Here is an 18,520-nt window from a genome sequence, read left to right as displayed (position 1 = left end):
AGTGTTGGTGGAATCCCACCAAAACTCCAGCAATCCGCGAAGGAAAGCTAACGAAGCAGATTGACTTGACAAATCCCGAAGAGCCGCCAACGCGCGGCCAATCCCAGAAAGCTCCACAATGTCCCTTACCACTTCGGGTAAGCTCCTAAAACGGGTCCACAAGTCACCAAAACCGTATAGTCTCATGCTAGACTCACCCTAAAAAAATAGAAGAAGAACCAAAATAATAAAAGACGGTTCCTAAAAGAAAAGAAGGAAAGAAAAAAAAAAGAGAGGCGTAAGAAACTCACGATGCCACGCCACCCTCGAACCGAGATGTGATGGTCTGGGTGAAGGAGTTATGTCTTCGTCGTGTGCAATTACAAGATATATAATTGGATCAAATTATGGAGATAATTAAGTCCGGACATTTGGGTCGTCGTTTTGCCATAGCTAGAGGTACTTACGATCTTTGGGCTAGTAAAATAGGCCTAAGCCCAATTTGACGGATCCTATAAGGTCAGACAAAGGGGCTACATCGAGCATTAGAGGACGAGGTCCATCATGGGCCTCATCACTCTAGGTGGCCGGCCTTATGGGGATTAGAAGAGGGTTTTGGGCTTCAAGCCCTAGTCTAATTATAATGAGATTGTAAATAGACTAGGTGCCTAGGTTTGTAAGTAATCAGTTTACTGATCTTTTGATCAAACCCGAATTAGCAAACACGAAACCCAACCCCTCTCAGATTCCCCTCTCTCACGGCTCTGTCCTCCTCCCCGGCGCACGGTGGTGTCTCGTGGTGGTGGTGGTTCGTGCGGTGGTCGGTTGTCCGAAAAGGTGGTGATCGCGGTTTTCCTCAATCACTCGACAAATCTAGTATTGGTGGACGGCTCGTTCGAATATCGTGGACTAAGTAGAGGAGCAACACTTGGGGCTCTATTCTCTCCCTGATTTGCCTATCGAATAGTTTCGTGGAATTCACGCTTCAAAGGTATGATTATGTGTCTTGTGTGTTATGCATGCGATCCTTGGTTTAGGTGCTTTATGAATATGATTCATGTTATTTCCGCTGCGTAGTACCTATAAACTCCTACAGTGGTATCATTTAGCCTCTTGCATGAACACGCTAGATCATAATAATACGATTATTTGATGTCCACGTTAATTTTACAATCAATTAAGAGGGAGAAATTAATTTAATTATGGTTCAATTATTATATTTTATGTGATTAAACTTTTGGAATTGATTAAATGCGATTTAATTATGCTCAAATAGCCATGAAAGGACCGAATTATTGAAGGAATTATGTCTTCGGTAAGTGCAATTACTAGATATATCAAGGATCACTATTATGGAGGTAATAAGTTCATTCTATTGGGGCGTCATCCTCTGTTGCTAGACTATGAGAGATGATCTTTGGGCTAGTCATATAGTCCAAAGCACTTTAGAATGGATCCTATATTAGTCACACACAAGGGTATTGGGTTAAGCAAGTAAGAGGCCCATTAATGGGCCTCATGAGCAATTAACTAATCATGAATTGGATTGGGCTAGCATAGTTAGATTGGAATTAGGTTTTGGGCTTTTGACATGGGCTCTTATTTAGAAATGAGATCTATAAATAAGATCCATGCCTAGGGTTTGTAGTAAGCAGTCATAATTCACACACTGTGAATCTTGACATCAAGGCAACCAATCCCAAAACCCTAATCCTCTCTCTAACACGGCTATCTCTCTCCTCCCCTCACGTTTGTACGGCCGCCCCTTAGGTGGTGGTTCGTGGTGGTTATCGTGGTAGTTCTTAGTAGCATGTCGCTCTTCTCCATAGAAGGTCAATTGAAGTGTTCAATTGCAACTAACTAGCATTAGTGGAGGTCTTAACTTGTGCCCGTGGACTAAGTAGAGGAATCACGCTTGAGGTTCTTTATCTCCCTTTGTTCTTGCTCGATCGAACGTGGAATCACGCTTCAAAGGTACAATTATTTGTTCTTTATGTGTTATGCATTAGATCCTTGGATTAGGTACTGTATGAATATAATTCATGTTTATTTCCGCTGAGTAGTACCTATAAATCCCAACAGTGGTATCAGTTAGCCTATTGCATTTACGCATATTGCCAATAATTCTTTGATAATCCACAATTTTAATTCAATTAGGAGGGAGAATATTTAATTATGGTTCAATTGTTATATTTAATGGGATTAAACTTTTGGAATTGATTAAATGTGATTTAATAATGCTCAAAATAGCCATGAAGAGATCTGTAGACACCTAAAAATGTCTCCCCAAAACCAAACCCGATGATGAACAACCTTTCACCGTCATTATTGGTCGGGTTGAGTATTTAATCTTTGGAGTGCTTAAATCCATGTTCAATCTCAATACATTTCATAAACCAACCCAATTCCTAACCCATTTCACCAAACCATAACTTATTTTCCTCATTTTGTGCCTTTAACCCAAAACAATTCATTTCGTGTCCATTAAAATCATTCATTTCGTGTCCTTTTCATAAAAACGTTTATATCAGTTTATTTTGGTCCATAATATTTGTCCAATTATTTAATATTTGGATGGGGCTTTAAAAGAGCTTTCCAACGATGTATTATAAGCCCAAATCCGAGTTATAACGAATAAGTTATGGCCAAAATACTAAACTGAGTCTAAATCGAACTTATGCCCACCTTACCTACGACCCAATGATCATGTGGAGGGTCCAAAGGATTTAATCTCATTCCTAATCCAATTAGGTTTAATTGGAAGCTTCTATAAGTTTCTAAAATATCTTAATTATCCTTTTTGAAAAGATAAGATTAAAGAGTTTGAAATAGAATAAAACTTTTCTTTTTGAAAGTCCTAATTCGATTTGAATTGAAAGACGTTCAAAGATTGACAGATATTATTTTCGTTCCTCACTGTTTTTATCTGATTCTTAGATGGTTGGATAGCTCTTGAAATTATCTTTCCAATGATATATTATAATATTAATTCCGAGCTATAACGAAAAAGATATAAAAGAAATACGAAACTCTATCCAAAACTGACACCGTCCCACTATTTCGGCTATATCTTTTATTCTACAAATTATTTTAATCTGATTCTAATTGGGTTAGAAAGTAGACTTCAAGATCTTTCCAATGACATCTTATTCATCTTATTCCGATTTCTGGATCAAAAGATATGATAAAAACAAAAACCGCAAAAACTGCTGTCTATCGCAAGAGTTTTATCCGATTCGAATTCTTATCTTTTCTTGATTCGACCCCCTCTCATTTTTCAATCATAAACAAGCTTGATCACCTAATCCTTCTCTCTTTCTCTCTTCTACACCAAAAATTATTCTCTCTCCCTACACCAAAAATCATTCTCTCTCCCTACACCAAAAATCTTTCTCTTGCTCTAGCCTAATTTCTAGCCACCCTATTCTCTCATTTTATATCCCTTAAGCACTCTAAGGAGTCCATACTTAACCCGAAGTTCTATACTTAAACCAAGGCGTGAAAGGTATAATTAACTGAGGGTTTGGACCAAATCAACTCTACTTTTTATTTAGTTTAATTTCCATTTGATTATTTTTATTGAAGTTATTAACAGTTTATTCATGATGTAGCAAATTCAAGGAAACGCGAGAAGTGAGTAATTAATCACTTAATTACTCTTATTATTATTTCTTATTGCTAATATCATGATTAGGATTATTATTTGATTTGACTAACTCTATTATTGTTGAATTGCTTCCAATATTAATGTTTATTCTATTATTTATTATGATCACCATATTGCATGTTTAAAGGGAATATGTAATTGAATATCACGCCTAATAAGATAATTTGGACAACCGGTTTAGGTTCCTTTTTAATCTTGTTGTTTAATCAAGTGATCACTAATAATTAGAATTATGTGTTGCATTAATATTCAACCAATTTAGCATAATAATAGTTTGGAGCGAATTGAATATTTTGTTTGTATGCCTTTGAGATCACAGGAATACTTTTCATAATAAGAATCGAGTAGAGGCCAATACGGGCGAATGTGACTCCATGACTCACTTCGTACCATCATCCCCGATCCTCCTTTCGTGGTTCCGAACCATATGGAGTTAGTAATCTCATGGATTATGAATGGGGTGTAACCTTCACGGGTCAATCGTTGTTGCCTATCGTTGTCCCTTAATCGTGGTTGCCTTTTATGATCCGTGAACAGTTTACAAGTTCCTTAAAAACTTGTTGGAGGCTCCCTACTTTCCTTGTCCCTAATCGTGTCCCTAATCGTATATGTCGATTCCCACTTCCTATGAGTGCCAAGCATATTCACCACTATGCTTACGTAGGCGCACTTCAAATGACGCCTACAATTTGGCGACTCCACTGGGGAATAATCTCTCATTTTTCAAATTGTAGGCGTCGCTCGAAGTGCGCCTACGTTAAAGCATGGTGTGAATATGCTTGGCACTCATAGGAAGTGGGAATTGACATAACGATTACGGACAACGATTAGGGACAAGGAAAGTAGGGAGCCGCCAACAAGTTTTTAAGGAACTTGTAAACCGTTCACGGATCATAAAAGGCAACCACGATTAAGGGACAACGATAGGCAACAACGATTGACCCGTGAAGGTTACACCCCATTCATAATCCATGAGATTACTAACTCCATATGGTTCGGAACCACGAAAGGAGGATCGGGGATGATGGTACGAAGTGAGTCATGGAGTCACATTAGCCCGTATTGGCCTCTACTCGATTCTTATTGTGAAAAGCATTCCTGTGATCTCAAAGGCATACAAACAAAATTCAATTTGCTCCAAACTATTATTATGCTAAATTGGTTGAATATTAATGCAACATATAATTCTACAATATCGTGATCACTTCGATTTAACAACAAGATTAAAAAGGAACCTAAACCGATTGTCCAAATTATCTTATTAGTCGTGATTTTCAATTACATATTCCCTTTAAACATGCAATATGGTGATCAATAAATAATAATAGAATAAACATTAATATTGGAAGCAATCTAACAATAATAGCGTTAGTCAAATCAAATAATAATCCTCATCATGATATTAGCAATAAGAAATAATAATAAGGGTAATTAAGTGATTAATTACTCACTTTCCGCGTTTCCTTGAAATTGCTACATCATGAATAAATTGTTAGTAACTTCAATAAATAATAAATCAAATTGAAATTAAATTAACTAAAAAGTAGAGTTGATTTGGTCCAAACCCTCAGTTAATTCTACCTTTCACGCCTTGGTTTAAGTATAGAACTTCGGGTATTGTATGGACTCCTTAGAGTGCTTAAGGGATATAAAATTAGAGAATAGGGTGGCTAGAATTTAGGCTAGAGCAAGAGAGAGAGGAGAGAATATTTTTGGTGTAGGGAGAGAGAATAATTTTTGGTGTAGAAGAGAGAAAGAGAGAAGGATTAGGTGATCAAGCTTGTTGATGATTGAAAAATGGGAGATATGACCTCTATTTATAGGGAAAAAAGAGGGGGTCGAATCAAGAAAAGATAAGAATTCGAATCGGATAAAACTCTTGCGATAGACAGCAGTTTTTGCGGTTTTTGTTTTTATCATATCTTTTGATCCAGAAATCGGAATAAGATGAATAAGATGTCATTGGAAAGATCTTGAAGTCTACTTTCTAACCCAATTAGAATCAGATTAAAATAATTTGTAGAATAAAAGATATAGTCGAAATAGTGGGACGGTGTCAGTTTTGGATAGAGTTTCGTATTTCTTTTATATCTTTTTCGTTATAGCTCGGAATTAATATTATAATATATCATTGGAAAGATAATTTCAAGAGCTATCCAACCATCTAAGAGTCATATAAAAACAGCGAGGAAAGAAAATAATATCTGTCAATCTTTGAACGTCTTTCAATTCGAATCGAATTAGGACTTTCAAAAAGAAAAGTTTTATTATATTTCAAACTCTTTAATCTTATCTTTTCAAAAAGGATAATTAAGATATTTTAGAAACTTATAGAAGCTTCCAATTAAACCTAATTGGATTAGGAATGAGATTAAATCCTTTGGACCCTCCACATGATCATTGGGTCGTAGGTAAGGTGGGCATAAGTTCGATTTAGACTCAGTTTAGTATTTTGGCCATAACTTATTTGTTATAACTCGGATTTGGGCTTATAATACATCGTTGGAAAGGTCTTTTAAAGCCCCATCCAAATATTAAATAATTGGACAAAGATTATGGACCAAAATAAACTGATATAAACGTTTTTATGAAAAGGACACGAAATGAATGATTTTAATGGACACGAAATGAATTGTTTTGGGTTAAAGGCACAAAATGAGGAAAATAAGTTATGGTTTGGTGAAATGGGTTAGGAATTGGGTTGGTTTATGAAATGTATTGAGATTGAACATGTATTTAAGCACTCCAAAGATTAAATACTCAACCCGACCAATAATGACGGTGAAAGGTTGTTCATCATCGGGTTTGGTTTTGGGGAGACATTTTTAGGTGTCTACAGAAGCCCCCACTTTGACTAAGTTTGTAGAAACGTCAGTTTCGAAAACGATAGTCAAAGTAGTCGATAGGGACGGAGAATGATTTAAGATGTTCTGCGATCCTAAATCACTCTATATACGCCGATACCTGCAGAAAAATGTTAGTTCCACAGATAAAAGAGTAAAGAGATAGAATGCGTATCTGACACCAGTGTATCGGTGACAAATGAGTTTGGTAGCTTCCTATGCTTGAAGGAATCTACCAGATGATACTTTCCATGCTTGAGGAAAGTCGACAGATGATGTTTGGTAGCTTTCTATGCTTGAAGAAACCCACCGGTTGAGATACTTTCCATGCTTGAGGAAAGTCGGCTGATGAATTTGGCAGTTTTCTATGCTTGAAGAAATCTACCGGATGACACTTTCCATGCTTGAGGAAAGTCGACATATGACAATTTTCCATGCTTGAGGAAAAACTTGTCTGATGATGAAATTGTAAGTCTCTGTGTATCGAGAACCTTGCGCCGTGAAATGATGGTGGTTCGATTGTCCCCGAACGTGGGCTGTAGATGGTCCGCTTGTCCCCGGACGTGGGCTATGGATGGTCCGCTTGTCCCCGGACGTGGGTGTAGGTGGTCCGCTTGTCCCCGGACGTGGGCTGTAGGTGGTCCGCTTGTCCCCGGACGTGGGCTGTAGATGGTCCGTTTGTCCCCGGACGTGGGCTATAGATGGTCCGCTTGTCCCCGGACGTGGGCTGTAATTGAGACCTACAAAATAAAATTTGCCAAGGGACTCGTATAGACCATGATTGACTCGACCAACTGACTTGACCAAGTTTGACTTGACATGACATGTGTATGACTTTTGATTGTGTGTGTGTGTGTGTATGTATGATTTGAGTGTGTATGCAGACACAAGCAAACGAAGATGCAAAAGCAAAAATTTTCCGTCATTTTTGTCATGAGTGGAGGGTACCGACTTTCTCCCGAAAAAGAAAGACATGAAAAAAAAGTTTTATTTTCGAACTTCCCTCGATGAGAAAATTTTGAAAAAGTTTTTGAACTTCCCCAAAAGAAAATAATGAAAAAGGGGAAGAAGTTTTGAACTTCCTCCTTAAGCAAAACGAAATGAATCATATGAATTGAATTGCTTGTCTTGAAAACAGTTTATGCATGATGCATGCTCTTTGGCCAAGAGGCTAAGGACAATTACATCATGTGACACGATAGATGAATGAACTTAGGTTATGGAGCTAAGCATCATATATGGTGTAAGAAATGATCTTGAACGTCACTTAGGTCTAGAAGCTAAGCACGTATATAGACGAAGTGATTATTGCATAATGAACGTTGCTTAAGTCAAGGAGCTAAGCACGATATGCTTTGTATGATTAAAAATCACAGATATATAAATGTAACTCAGCACATTATGCGATGCATGAAACAATGAATATTGCTCAGGTCAGGAAGCTAAGCAAGTGTACAATGTTTTTTCTAATGAATGTTGTCTTAAAAGATGATGACATGCACAGTGTTGAAACAAGATTTCATGATAGAGGGTTCTTAAAGGGAAGGATGACATGGCTATGTATGTGTGAGTGAAGTGTGTGAAAGTGATACCAAGGTTGGCTGCAAAGGTTGTGGTGATGGAAATAGATGCGAGAAGAGTCAAAGATGATGACTCTTGTTAGGCTGGGTAAGCTACGTGGTGTGGGTTCAAGCCCCCAAGTCTAGCTCTAAATGGTAAGGGATAAGTATTGTATATTCTTTGACTCAATCATGCATAGATATGAATATGAATGTGGCCGCACCTCAATGTGAGGTTGCCTACGTATCTGTTAGGAATCAGGCCGAACGTAGCTCTAACCGAGCTTTGCACAAGTGTATGTATACCTCAAAGAGGTCTTTCAAGGGTTGTAATGTAGTTAAGCTGATGGTTTAAGGAAGAAAGGGATAAAAGGCTCAAGACCCGATAGAAACCCCCCGAGATGTGTAATTGTGTATTTGAAAACTTTGCAAGTTTTATTTTTCACATATTTTTTTTTTTTTTTTTTTTTTTTTTTTTTTTGCTTTGAACTTCTTCTTTTTTTTTTTTGGTCATTTGAATCAATGTAGGCAATCCCGGATCATGCGGTTCATCACTCACTTAGCATTCATGTTTCTCAGGCACGGTACCAAGTACTCGATGAGAGACGCAATTCGAGACGTGTTCATATCAAAGACATTGGAACACTTGCCTTTAGACACTATTTTTTTTTTTAATTTACTTATTCTTTTTTTTATTATTATTTGAACTTGCTTTATGAATGTTACACAAATTGCACATCTTCCCATCCCATGGTTAGGTGAATGTGGGTTGAAGAAATTAAGGCCAAACGTTAGATGAGGCTCAAAGTGTTTGATGAAGAAATGGATATGTGATTGAAATGGTTTAAGGGGAATGACAGGGTTGCAAAGGTGCCTCAAATCATTGGTGTACCTTGTGTTTAGTTCGGTGGTGTTTTTTTTTTTTTTTTTTTTTTTTTTTTGCGAATGACATGATCGAATGCAAAGGAAATAGAGACATAAGGATAAGGAGAACCTATGCTAGACTTATTAGGGAAAAAGGGTTGGAACGAAAGAAGAAAAAAAACATGAAATCTTGTATGGAAACTTGTCTTGTGCTTCGTCTTCAAAGATGCTTATGAATTACTTGTTACCGCCAAGAGGGACAAAAAATTTGTTATTGCTGATGCTTTGATTAGAAGAAAAGAAGGAAGGAATGACGTTCCCCTTATTCTTCCAACTCTTGCCTAGTGATTCTTGAACTCGAGTACTATATATGGAACAAAATGAGCTCACTTAATGCATTGACTCAATACTTGGATTGGAAAGGAAGAGTGTATGAAGAAATTTTCAAAACCAATGGAAAATACTCCACTCATTCCTATTACGACGGAAAACGACGCATGCATGGTCCTAGTATACGATCATAAGCAATATAGTGCATAACTCGAAGACAAAGTATGTGCAACGACTCAACATGTATGATTAGGTGAGTTTATTAAGACTTATGGTATGATCGCATGGCTAGACATGAGGACATTGTGAAAAACAAAGGACCAAATAGCACGAAAGACTAAAAGACAAACTAACTTGATTAATTTTGTCCAATTTTAATGTTTATGCTATTTACTAGGTGAAAACGGTCCATTGGCAATCGTTAGTCATAAATAAGATCAACCACAATCAACGACAAAGAACACATGTTAAGGTTAGCACAAAAAATCACAAGAAACTAAAAAGATGAGTGGAATTCTAGAAGAGTTAGGACTCATGGGTATAAATAAATAAAAATCTATAATCCTATGTTATACGAGTTGACACGGATTAAAAGACTTGGCTAAGAATAGCTTGACACGAAAAGAAAAAAAAAATAAGAATAAAAAGGTTGCACACTAAAAAGACACCTAAACTGGACAGGCTGTAGTATATCGGTTTTAACTTTTGTTCTGTGACTCAAATTGGGACGAAACCAACGCCTAATAACAGATAAAACTCAGGGCTACAGATCCATAGGTGGCACGACACGTAACTCTTTCTAGAACTCCGGCTATGATCAAAACAAGTTGACTCTTATGCAGGATACGGGAATAAAAATCCGGGTTGACTCAAGATAAATTAAAAAAAATCCTATGACTCGACTCTAACAAAAAAAAAAGGTTTGATAAGAGAAAAAAAAAGAGAAGAAAAAATAAAATAGAAATATGCACACATAAGCACATTGTCACGAATGATGCAATGAAGTTCGCAACCTAAAGTCAAGATCTATGTTCCACTATGGTCAAACTTTTGGGTGTCAAAGGGTACCATGGTTAAGAGTTTGGACGCGTTAGCAAGGCAGCCTCCCTTGAGGGTGTATGCCAACGGGCGGCTCCGCGAGTTCGTGATGAAATCGAACTCGACTCCATGGTTTGGGTGGATTTAAAAACTCGGATGAACCCTTATTGCCATGAGCGTTTTTGGGTTGATAGAGCTTAAATCCCCCGGGCTAGCCACGTACGTAGAACACGTACTATTGTGGAAAAATAGGTAACCTAATATGCATATGCATATGTGACAATGCCAATTAAATCGCGGGAATACAATTCAAGAATCTTTCAAGTCTCATCCACTCATCTTAATTAAATACCGATCACTCAAATCGATAAATAACCAAGAATCCTCCCCAGTGGAGTCGCCAAATCGTAGGCGCACTTCAAACGACGCCTACAAGATCCGATTTTTGCCCTATAATGCTCGAATATTTTTCAAACCCTAACCCTATTTTTCGAAAATTTCGAAACCATGAACCCTAATTTGTGAAATTTGTGTTTTGATTTTGAATTGATTCGATAGTTACGTATTCATGAATTTAATCTAGTTGATTTTATGTATAAATTGTGAATTTTGCATGATCAATGATTTGATTTAAAAGTTAAATTAAATTGGGGATTATTTTCATGAAGAACCCTAGATTTTAAAATTAAATTGTGAATTTAATTTTAATTGGATGAATTAGCGTAAAAGTTATGTTTTAATTTATCATGGACCACATGAATTTTATTTAACAAAAGTTGTAAATAAAAATTAATAATAAAAAAAAGGGTTTATTGCAGCGGCAACCGCGGCTGGGTGGCGCAGCCACGGCGGCTGCCGCTGCAGGTGGTCCGGAGGGAGGGGCGAGGAGGGGCTGCAGGTGGATCAAAAGGTGCAGCAACAGCAGCACCGTGCAACAATTGCGCGGCACTGCTGCTGTTGTTCGTCGCTGCCTATAGCAGCGTACACCTCACGGTGTATGGCCACCGTGGCTAGCTTCGGCTGGCCACACCACGGTGGCTGGCGCATTTTTTTTTCAAAAAAAAAAAAAATCTTTTTTTGAAAATTTATTTCAAGATAATTATGAATTATTTTGGGATAAAATCAGTTTTATTTTGGATAAGTTAAAATATTTTGAAAATATGATCTTATATTTTAAAAGATAAAATTGGTTTTATTTGGATAATATTTTTATTTTAGGATAAAATCAAATATTCAAAAGTTGTTATATTTGATATTATCCATATTTAAGTTGTTAAATTGGTAATTATCCTAAATTAAAGCAGTTAATTTTGGATAAGAATGATTAGGATATTCTGAGCATATTCCAAAAGGATAATAATTGATTTAAATAATGTGATTATCCCATAATTAATTTTGGATATAATTGATTTAAAATTTTGTGATTGGCTGATTAGGATAGAATTTTCTAACTTTGTTAGGATAATCTTTGAGGATAAATATGATTTATCTTTTAAGATTAAAATAAGATTTGATTCTATCTCATGACTAATTTAGAATATATGATATTTTATTGATGATCATGAACAATATATGATATTATCTAATTACATTAATTAAAATATGAAATATTTAGATACCATGTTTCCTTAATTATGATCATTCGATGTTATAGTTTAGGAAAGCATGATAAGTGATTTATTATGTGGCAATTTTATAATATATCATGTTGTTTATTGCTATATAATGACTAGTATGGCCCAGTAGATTGCTAAATACGATCCGCGCATCGTGATGTATTTTTGTAATCTTAGTACGGTCTACGTACCGATAAAGTATTTTGTAATTTTATTTTATTTTGTTTAAGTAGTAGATAGAATAGAGTAGAATTACAGGTTGCAGATAATCCAAGAAGCCCATGAAGTGAAGGCCCAAAGGAGCCAGATGGATGTGATCCATGATGATTCAAGTGGGAGCATTTACTTTATTAGTTTTCTTAGGATTAGGGGCCATGCTATGTCTTATTTATGCATTCAGCATTTTATGCATGTTAGATTTTATTGATGATTTGTGATGATGCGCTAGAGTTCACTATTTAATCACAACATAATAAATCTAGATCCCAGTAATATTGATGCAGCTTTTCCAATTAAAAACCCGACGAAAACCTTGATCGTTTGTGATGGGTCGGCCTCAGCAGAGCATCATAATATATCTTGGGGAAGTGGGGGTAGATCACGTTCTACACTTTTAATTGGTTATATTCAACAAGGTTACCTAAAGATCGGTTTAGAACCTTGAAGCTAAGGGTAATAATTAAACATGTGATGGTTTATTATTCAACCAAGAGTTACAAGAGTTGTAATCAGTAAAGAGTTTACTCACCTTGAAAATGTAATGGTTGATGGCAGGGCCTCAGTCCGGTTAATTATTGCACGAATAAAGGATCTTGGAATCACTTAATTCAAGTTGGGATCACTTAAATTGAATAGAGTGTTTTAAAGTAACCAATTTAATTCGCTTTTGGTACTTTAAATTTAATAAACATAATTGAATTTTGCGTTTACTTATAAGTAACATGTCGTTCTAATTTTATTATTATATATAATCTCCTCGATTGAGAATAAAGTTGAGAAACGTTCTCAAAAGGTTTAAAAGATAATCCATAAACCTATATTCCAATTTTGCTAAGATTGTTCTAAAAGGCAAGTTTTAGAAATTCATGTCACATGTCTAAGGTTGGTTTTATTCAAAATGTTTGAGTAAAATACCAACACATCTTCATTTTGAAATATGTTTCAAGGGATATAATGAGATGAGAGGTACAAACCCTTCAAAAGACAAGTATAAAAATCCAATAAAATCTCTTATCCTCAATATGATTGAATATAAGAAAGTGATTGGAAATCTCTATGATCAAAAGTTGATCAAATGACAGTATTCTTCATCTACTTTATATAGAGTTTAATACTTGATTAAACTCAAATATAAATAATGATAGAATAGACTTAGCAAAATCATGAAAAGTGCTTAAAGAAGTCAAGCAAAGTATCATTTTGAACCTAAGAGAAATGTTCTAAGTGGCTCAAACGGGAAAGGTTTAGGAATATATGAGGATTGCATTAAGATGTTATAGGCCAAGAAATGCAAACAAGTTGCTACTTCTCAAACCTAGAACTACTTATATGCTAAAAGTTGTTATGAACAACAAATGTTTCTAATTAAATGGATCTATTCCAATTGATTAGATACTACCTCATATAGTTGGAAGGTAAAGAATGGAAATGTTCCAATTTAAGAATTATATTATAGAAATTGATTTAGCATATTGCTACTTCTTGGACATATGATGTCTTGTTTAGATCACTCATTGCACAATCTGGTTGAACTAAAGGAAGAATTTAGCTAAAGGAGGAATAAATCTACAAGTTTAGAAGCAAATGTTGCTACTTCACAAGTAGAATCTACAAGTCTGGAAGCAAAAGTTGCAACTTTACAAGTAGAACTAGTATTTCACCACTAATAATTGGCTAGAATTAAATAAATGTTATTCATTCTTGCCATTATCAAAACACCATTCAATGTTAGTAATGACTAAGCATCGAAGATTCAAAACGTGGAATGAATGTTATTCTATGCTTCATTGAGTCATAATGTGTTTTGAATTGCTAAATAGGTTTAAAATTCTATATGATAGAAATAATTAAACCATTTCTATATATAAATTGTCTCTAAAATATCAATTAATTCGAATGAAAATGAAAATTGCATGCGGAAGATCCAAAGGGATGGACTTTCAATATCATTAGATTATGAATCTATTAATATATGTAATTATCATTCTAATTTGAAATTTTGACTAAGTCACCATTTAGATTAATGATGATGTGAACTCGAGATCGAATACATATCGATGTAAGAAAACCAAAGGTTCAAGGCTAGAGACGGACAATGAAACTTCATTTGTGATATGATCACTTGTGCTTAGTTGAAGCATAAGAGTGAAGATTTTGAAAAGTTCAAAATGTTCAGTATGTAGTTCAGTATCAACTTGACAAGAAAATGATTACATTACAATATGATTGTAATTGTGAAAAATTTAAGTCAAAGACATGTACTTGGAAACATATTCGAAATATTGCGATATGATCGTAATAATGAGAATTTAAGCCAACACATTGATAAACATCCAAGAGTTGTGAAATCGTTTTACACAAAATCCGAAAGAAAACCTTGTGAAGTGTTTATGAAGGGAGCTATCAATCTATATGAGATATATTTTGATAACAGATGAAAATACCCTATCTTCCAACCATTGTTCAAGGGATATACTTTTAAGATAAGCTACAAAACTAAACAAAAACTACATACGTCAAATCAAAAATAGCAAAGGCTTCATATGTGATATGGATAAGAAAAGTTCTTATAAAGTCTTTCTACAAAGCAAGGAATAAAAGTTGTATTGAAACGTTTAATGCACATTCGATTCCTAAATAGAGCACGGGGTACTACTACACAACCATACTTAGCACAAAATGTTTGCTGCTCAAGTAGGTGTCCTTATGGAAATTGTTCCAAAAGGTCAAGTGGGAGTAGTGTAAATCTCTAAAGAGTTCGAGAAAAGCAACAAACAAACATGGTTCACCCTATGCTAAATATGCCTCCTCAAAAGGCAAGTGGGAGTATAAGAATCTTGAAAAGTTCGAGAGCCTTGAAAGAGTTCAAGAAAAGTGATTTCGAAAATCTCGAAGAAATTTGAGAAGTTATCGAATAAAAGCAACAATATGAGCATGATTCACCTCATGTTAAAAATGACAACGCGTGGTCTCATTAAGTGTAATGGGATTAATAACCATGTGTCGAAGGTAGTACATTCCAAGTTCAATCCTCTATTGTCATTTCTCATTGAAAGCTAAACAAAGTTGTTGTATGAGATTCAATTGTTGCATAAAAACCCACAATGGTGACTAGCATATGTAAAACTTAGCCAGAGAAATATGATTTCATATTGACTAAGAGTTTTAAAATATTTATTTTGGAACATTATGATTATGCAAGTAATAAAGATGATTTGACAAGTTATAACTCCAAGTGGTTTAAAACCATGAAATCTGAAATAGATTCTAAGTCTGTAAGCAAGTGTATGACACTTGAATAATTTGCCTAAGTTGGGTGAAACCCAATATAAGCAAAACAAGACAAGAAAGAAAAATGTTTTCTAACTAAAGCAAAGACTTGTTAAAGGATTCAAGTAATTCATCGTATGACTATGATTACGATGAAACCTTTACATTAGTCATGTTGCAAAGATATATTAAAGATACTTTAGTGATTTCTACCTTATGAGATTTGGTAGCTGGATTTCAAAACGCTTTCTTGAAATTGTTCATGAAATAAGATTTATATATGATATAATCAAAAGTTTAGAGATCCAATAATCCTAGGGATGCATAAAAGATCCATAATGGATTGAAGTTAGCATCAGGGAGTTAATGTTCTTAATTTTATGAGTTAATCAAATCGTTTGATGTTCTCGTAAAATGAAGAAAAGGTCTTGTATGTACAAGATGTTTAGTGGGAGATATGAAGTCTTCTTGGTCTAGTACAGAGAGCAATTATTGAAGGATCAAGTTATGACTATTTCATTTTGTATGAAAACCTTGGAGAAGAAGATGAGTACATTTGGGATTCAAGATCTATATAGATATATAGGTCACGAACGATATTTGATTTTTGGTTAAGAAGCTTATATTGATAAGATTCTTATAAGGTTCAACATTATATTGAAAGGAGTTTCAATCCCATGTGACATGGCACGTTGCTTAATGATTCAATACCTTGAGAAAGGTTGATGAAATTAAGACTCTGAGTGATGATACTTATGCAATTCGCAAAGAATGCATCATGCATGCCATGGACTATCCTCGTCTATTTGATTCACGTGTTTTAAAGAACAAGTGATGATAGATTTCTATCGAAATCCAATGTAACGTTGGAATACAAATTAGAAATTTCTAAATTCCTTGCGAAAGGGCGAAGGAAAATTCTTAGTGTATGGAGATGAAAATGATTATAAAATTTAGAAATTGCAAAGTTCATGTTTATGAGAATGTGTCATGAACTCTACTTTCTAAACCCCTTCCATGACCAAGGTATGAGAGTCATACTAATAAGGTTCTTGGATTGAAGCAAGTTATGTACGTAATTTTAGTTGTGTATGTTTTGAGAAAGCACATTACAAAATTAAATACATTAGCTTGCAGAATTATGTTTATCAATTGAAACAAAGTTTCAATCTTATTTAATCGTGGTTTCAAGATTAAATAAAATGTCTAAAATAATTATGAATTGATGGGCTCACTAGGTTAATGACCTTTTGAATGAAACCCCACAGGTGAACTAAATTCATATATTATTTAAGTTCCTAGTTCGGAATCATTAAACTGGACATAAATGATTTCCAATATGACTAGCATGTTAAGATTGATTGGATAGCGCAGTTTCATGGGCTATAGGAGCGTAGTGATGCTCGGTCAATCACATGGATATGCATGAATGATGCATGATCAAACTATAGTCCTACTTTGAAGTTCAAGTATAGAGCTTCCGGATATATTAGTGGATTCCTTTGACATGAGTGGAACATTGATCTCATTCAATGGATGTTATAACTGTGGTACATTCAAACGTCTGTCCGTAACTGGAGATTATAAAGGGTGTTTCCCGGTTATTTCAGAAGTTGAGTGGGAGCTTTGGTTGCCATAAGATTGGGTTGAGTCTACCTATTTAATTAGGAATGTGTCTTGGCCCCTTGAAAAGGGAGAATTCAGAAAATGCATGGCCGTGCTCAAATGTGTTACATAGTAACCATTTGTTTTGTAATTCTAACTCAGATTTCAAGAAAGATTTGTAGATTAATATGATCACGACATAAGATGCAATCATATTATCAAATCGACACACATTGACTTAAGGAATTTGAATATTGCGCACTTGTCTCAGACAAGTGGGAGATTGAAGGAATTATGTCTTCGATAAGTGCAATTACTAGATATATCAAGGATCACTATTATAGAGATAATAAGTTCATTCTATTGGGGCGTCATCCTTTGTTGCTAGACTATGAGAGATGATCTTTGGGCTAGTCAAATAGTCCAAAGCCCTTTAGAATGGATCCTATATTGGTCACACACAAAGGTATTGGGTTAAGCAAGTAAGAGGCCCATTAATGGGCCTCATGAGCAATAAACTAATCATGAATTGGATTGGGCTAGCATAGTTAGATTGGAATTAGGTTTTGGTCTTTTGACATGGGCTCTTATTTAGAGATGAGATCTATAAATAAGATCCATGCCTAGGGTTTGTAGTAAGCAGTCATAATTCACACACTGTGAATTTTGACATCAAGGCAACCAATCCCAAAACCCTTATTTTCTCTCTAACACGGCTATCTCTCTCCTCCCCTCACGTTTGTACGACCGCCCCTTAGGTGGTGGTTCGTGGTGGTTCTTAGTTAGCATGTCGCTCTTCTCCATAGAAAGTCAATTGAAGTGTTCAATTGCAACTAACTAGCATTAGTGGAGGTCTTAACTTGTGCCCGTGGACCAAGTAGAGGAATCACGCTTGAGGTTCTTTATCTCCCTTTGTTCTTTCTCGATCGCACGTGGAATCACGCTTCAAAGGTACAATTATTTGTTCTTTATGTGTTATGCATTAGATCCTTGGATTAGGTACTGTATGGATATGATTCATGTTTATTTCCGCTGCGTAGTACCTATAAATCCCTACAATTATGCCCTAATATGCTCAAAAATTTCGAGCCCTAGATCCCTAATTTCGAAAATTCCAAGCTCTAAAATATGATTTTTGTACTTGATTTTGTTTTAATTCGATTTGTTTTATGTTTCATAATTTTGATTGGATTGATTTATGCATAAAAATGTTTTATGTACGATTATAGATTTAATTTTAAAAGGTTAGAATTAAATTGGGATTAATTTTATGATGAACCCTAATTTTAAAGTTGAATATGATTTTATTTTAATCTAATGGACTGATTTAATTTAATTAGGATAAATGTTATTTTAATTAAGTTAAAAACACAAAAAAAAAAAAAATTTTGGTCGGCAACCGCGGCTGGGTGGCGCAGCCACGGCGGCTGCCGATCAGGTGGCGGTCCAAGAGGGAGGGGAAGGGGAAGGCGGCGGTCTTGGTGGCTGAGGCAACAGCTGTGCAAGCGTTGCACGCTGCTGCCGTGGCTG

The sequence above is a fragment of the Chenopodium album genome, chromosome 19 (genome assembly GCF_948465745.1).
Source record: "Chenopodium album chromosome 19, dcCheAlbu1.1, whole genome shotgun sequence".
Lineage (NCBI taxonomy): Eukaryota > Viridiplantae > Streptophyta > Magnoliopsida > Caryophyllales > Amaranthaceae > Chenopodium > Chenopodium album.
Note: the sequence above shows the minus strand (reverse complement) of the source record.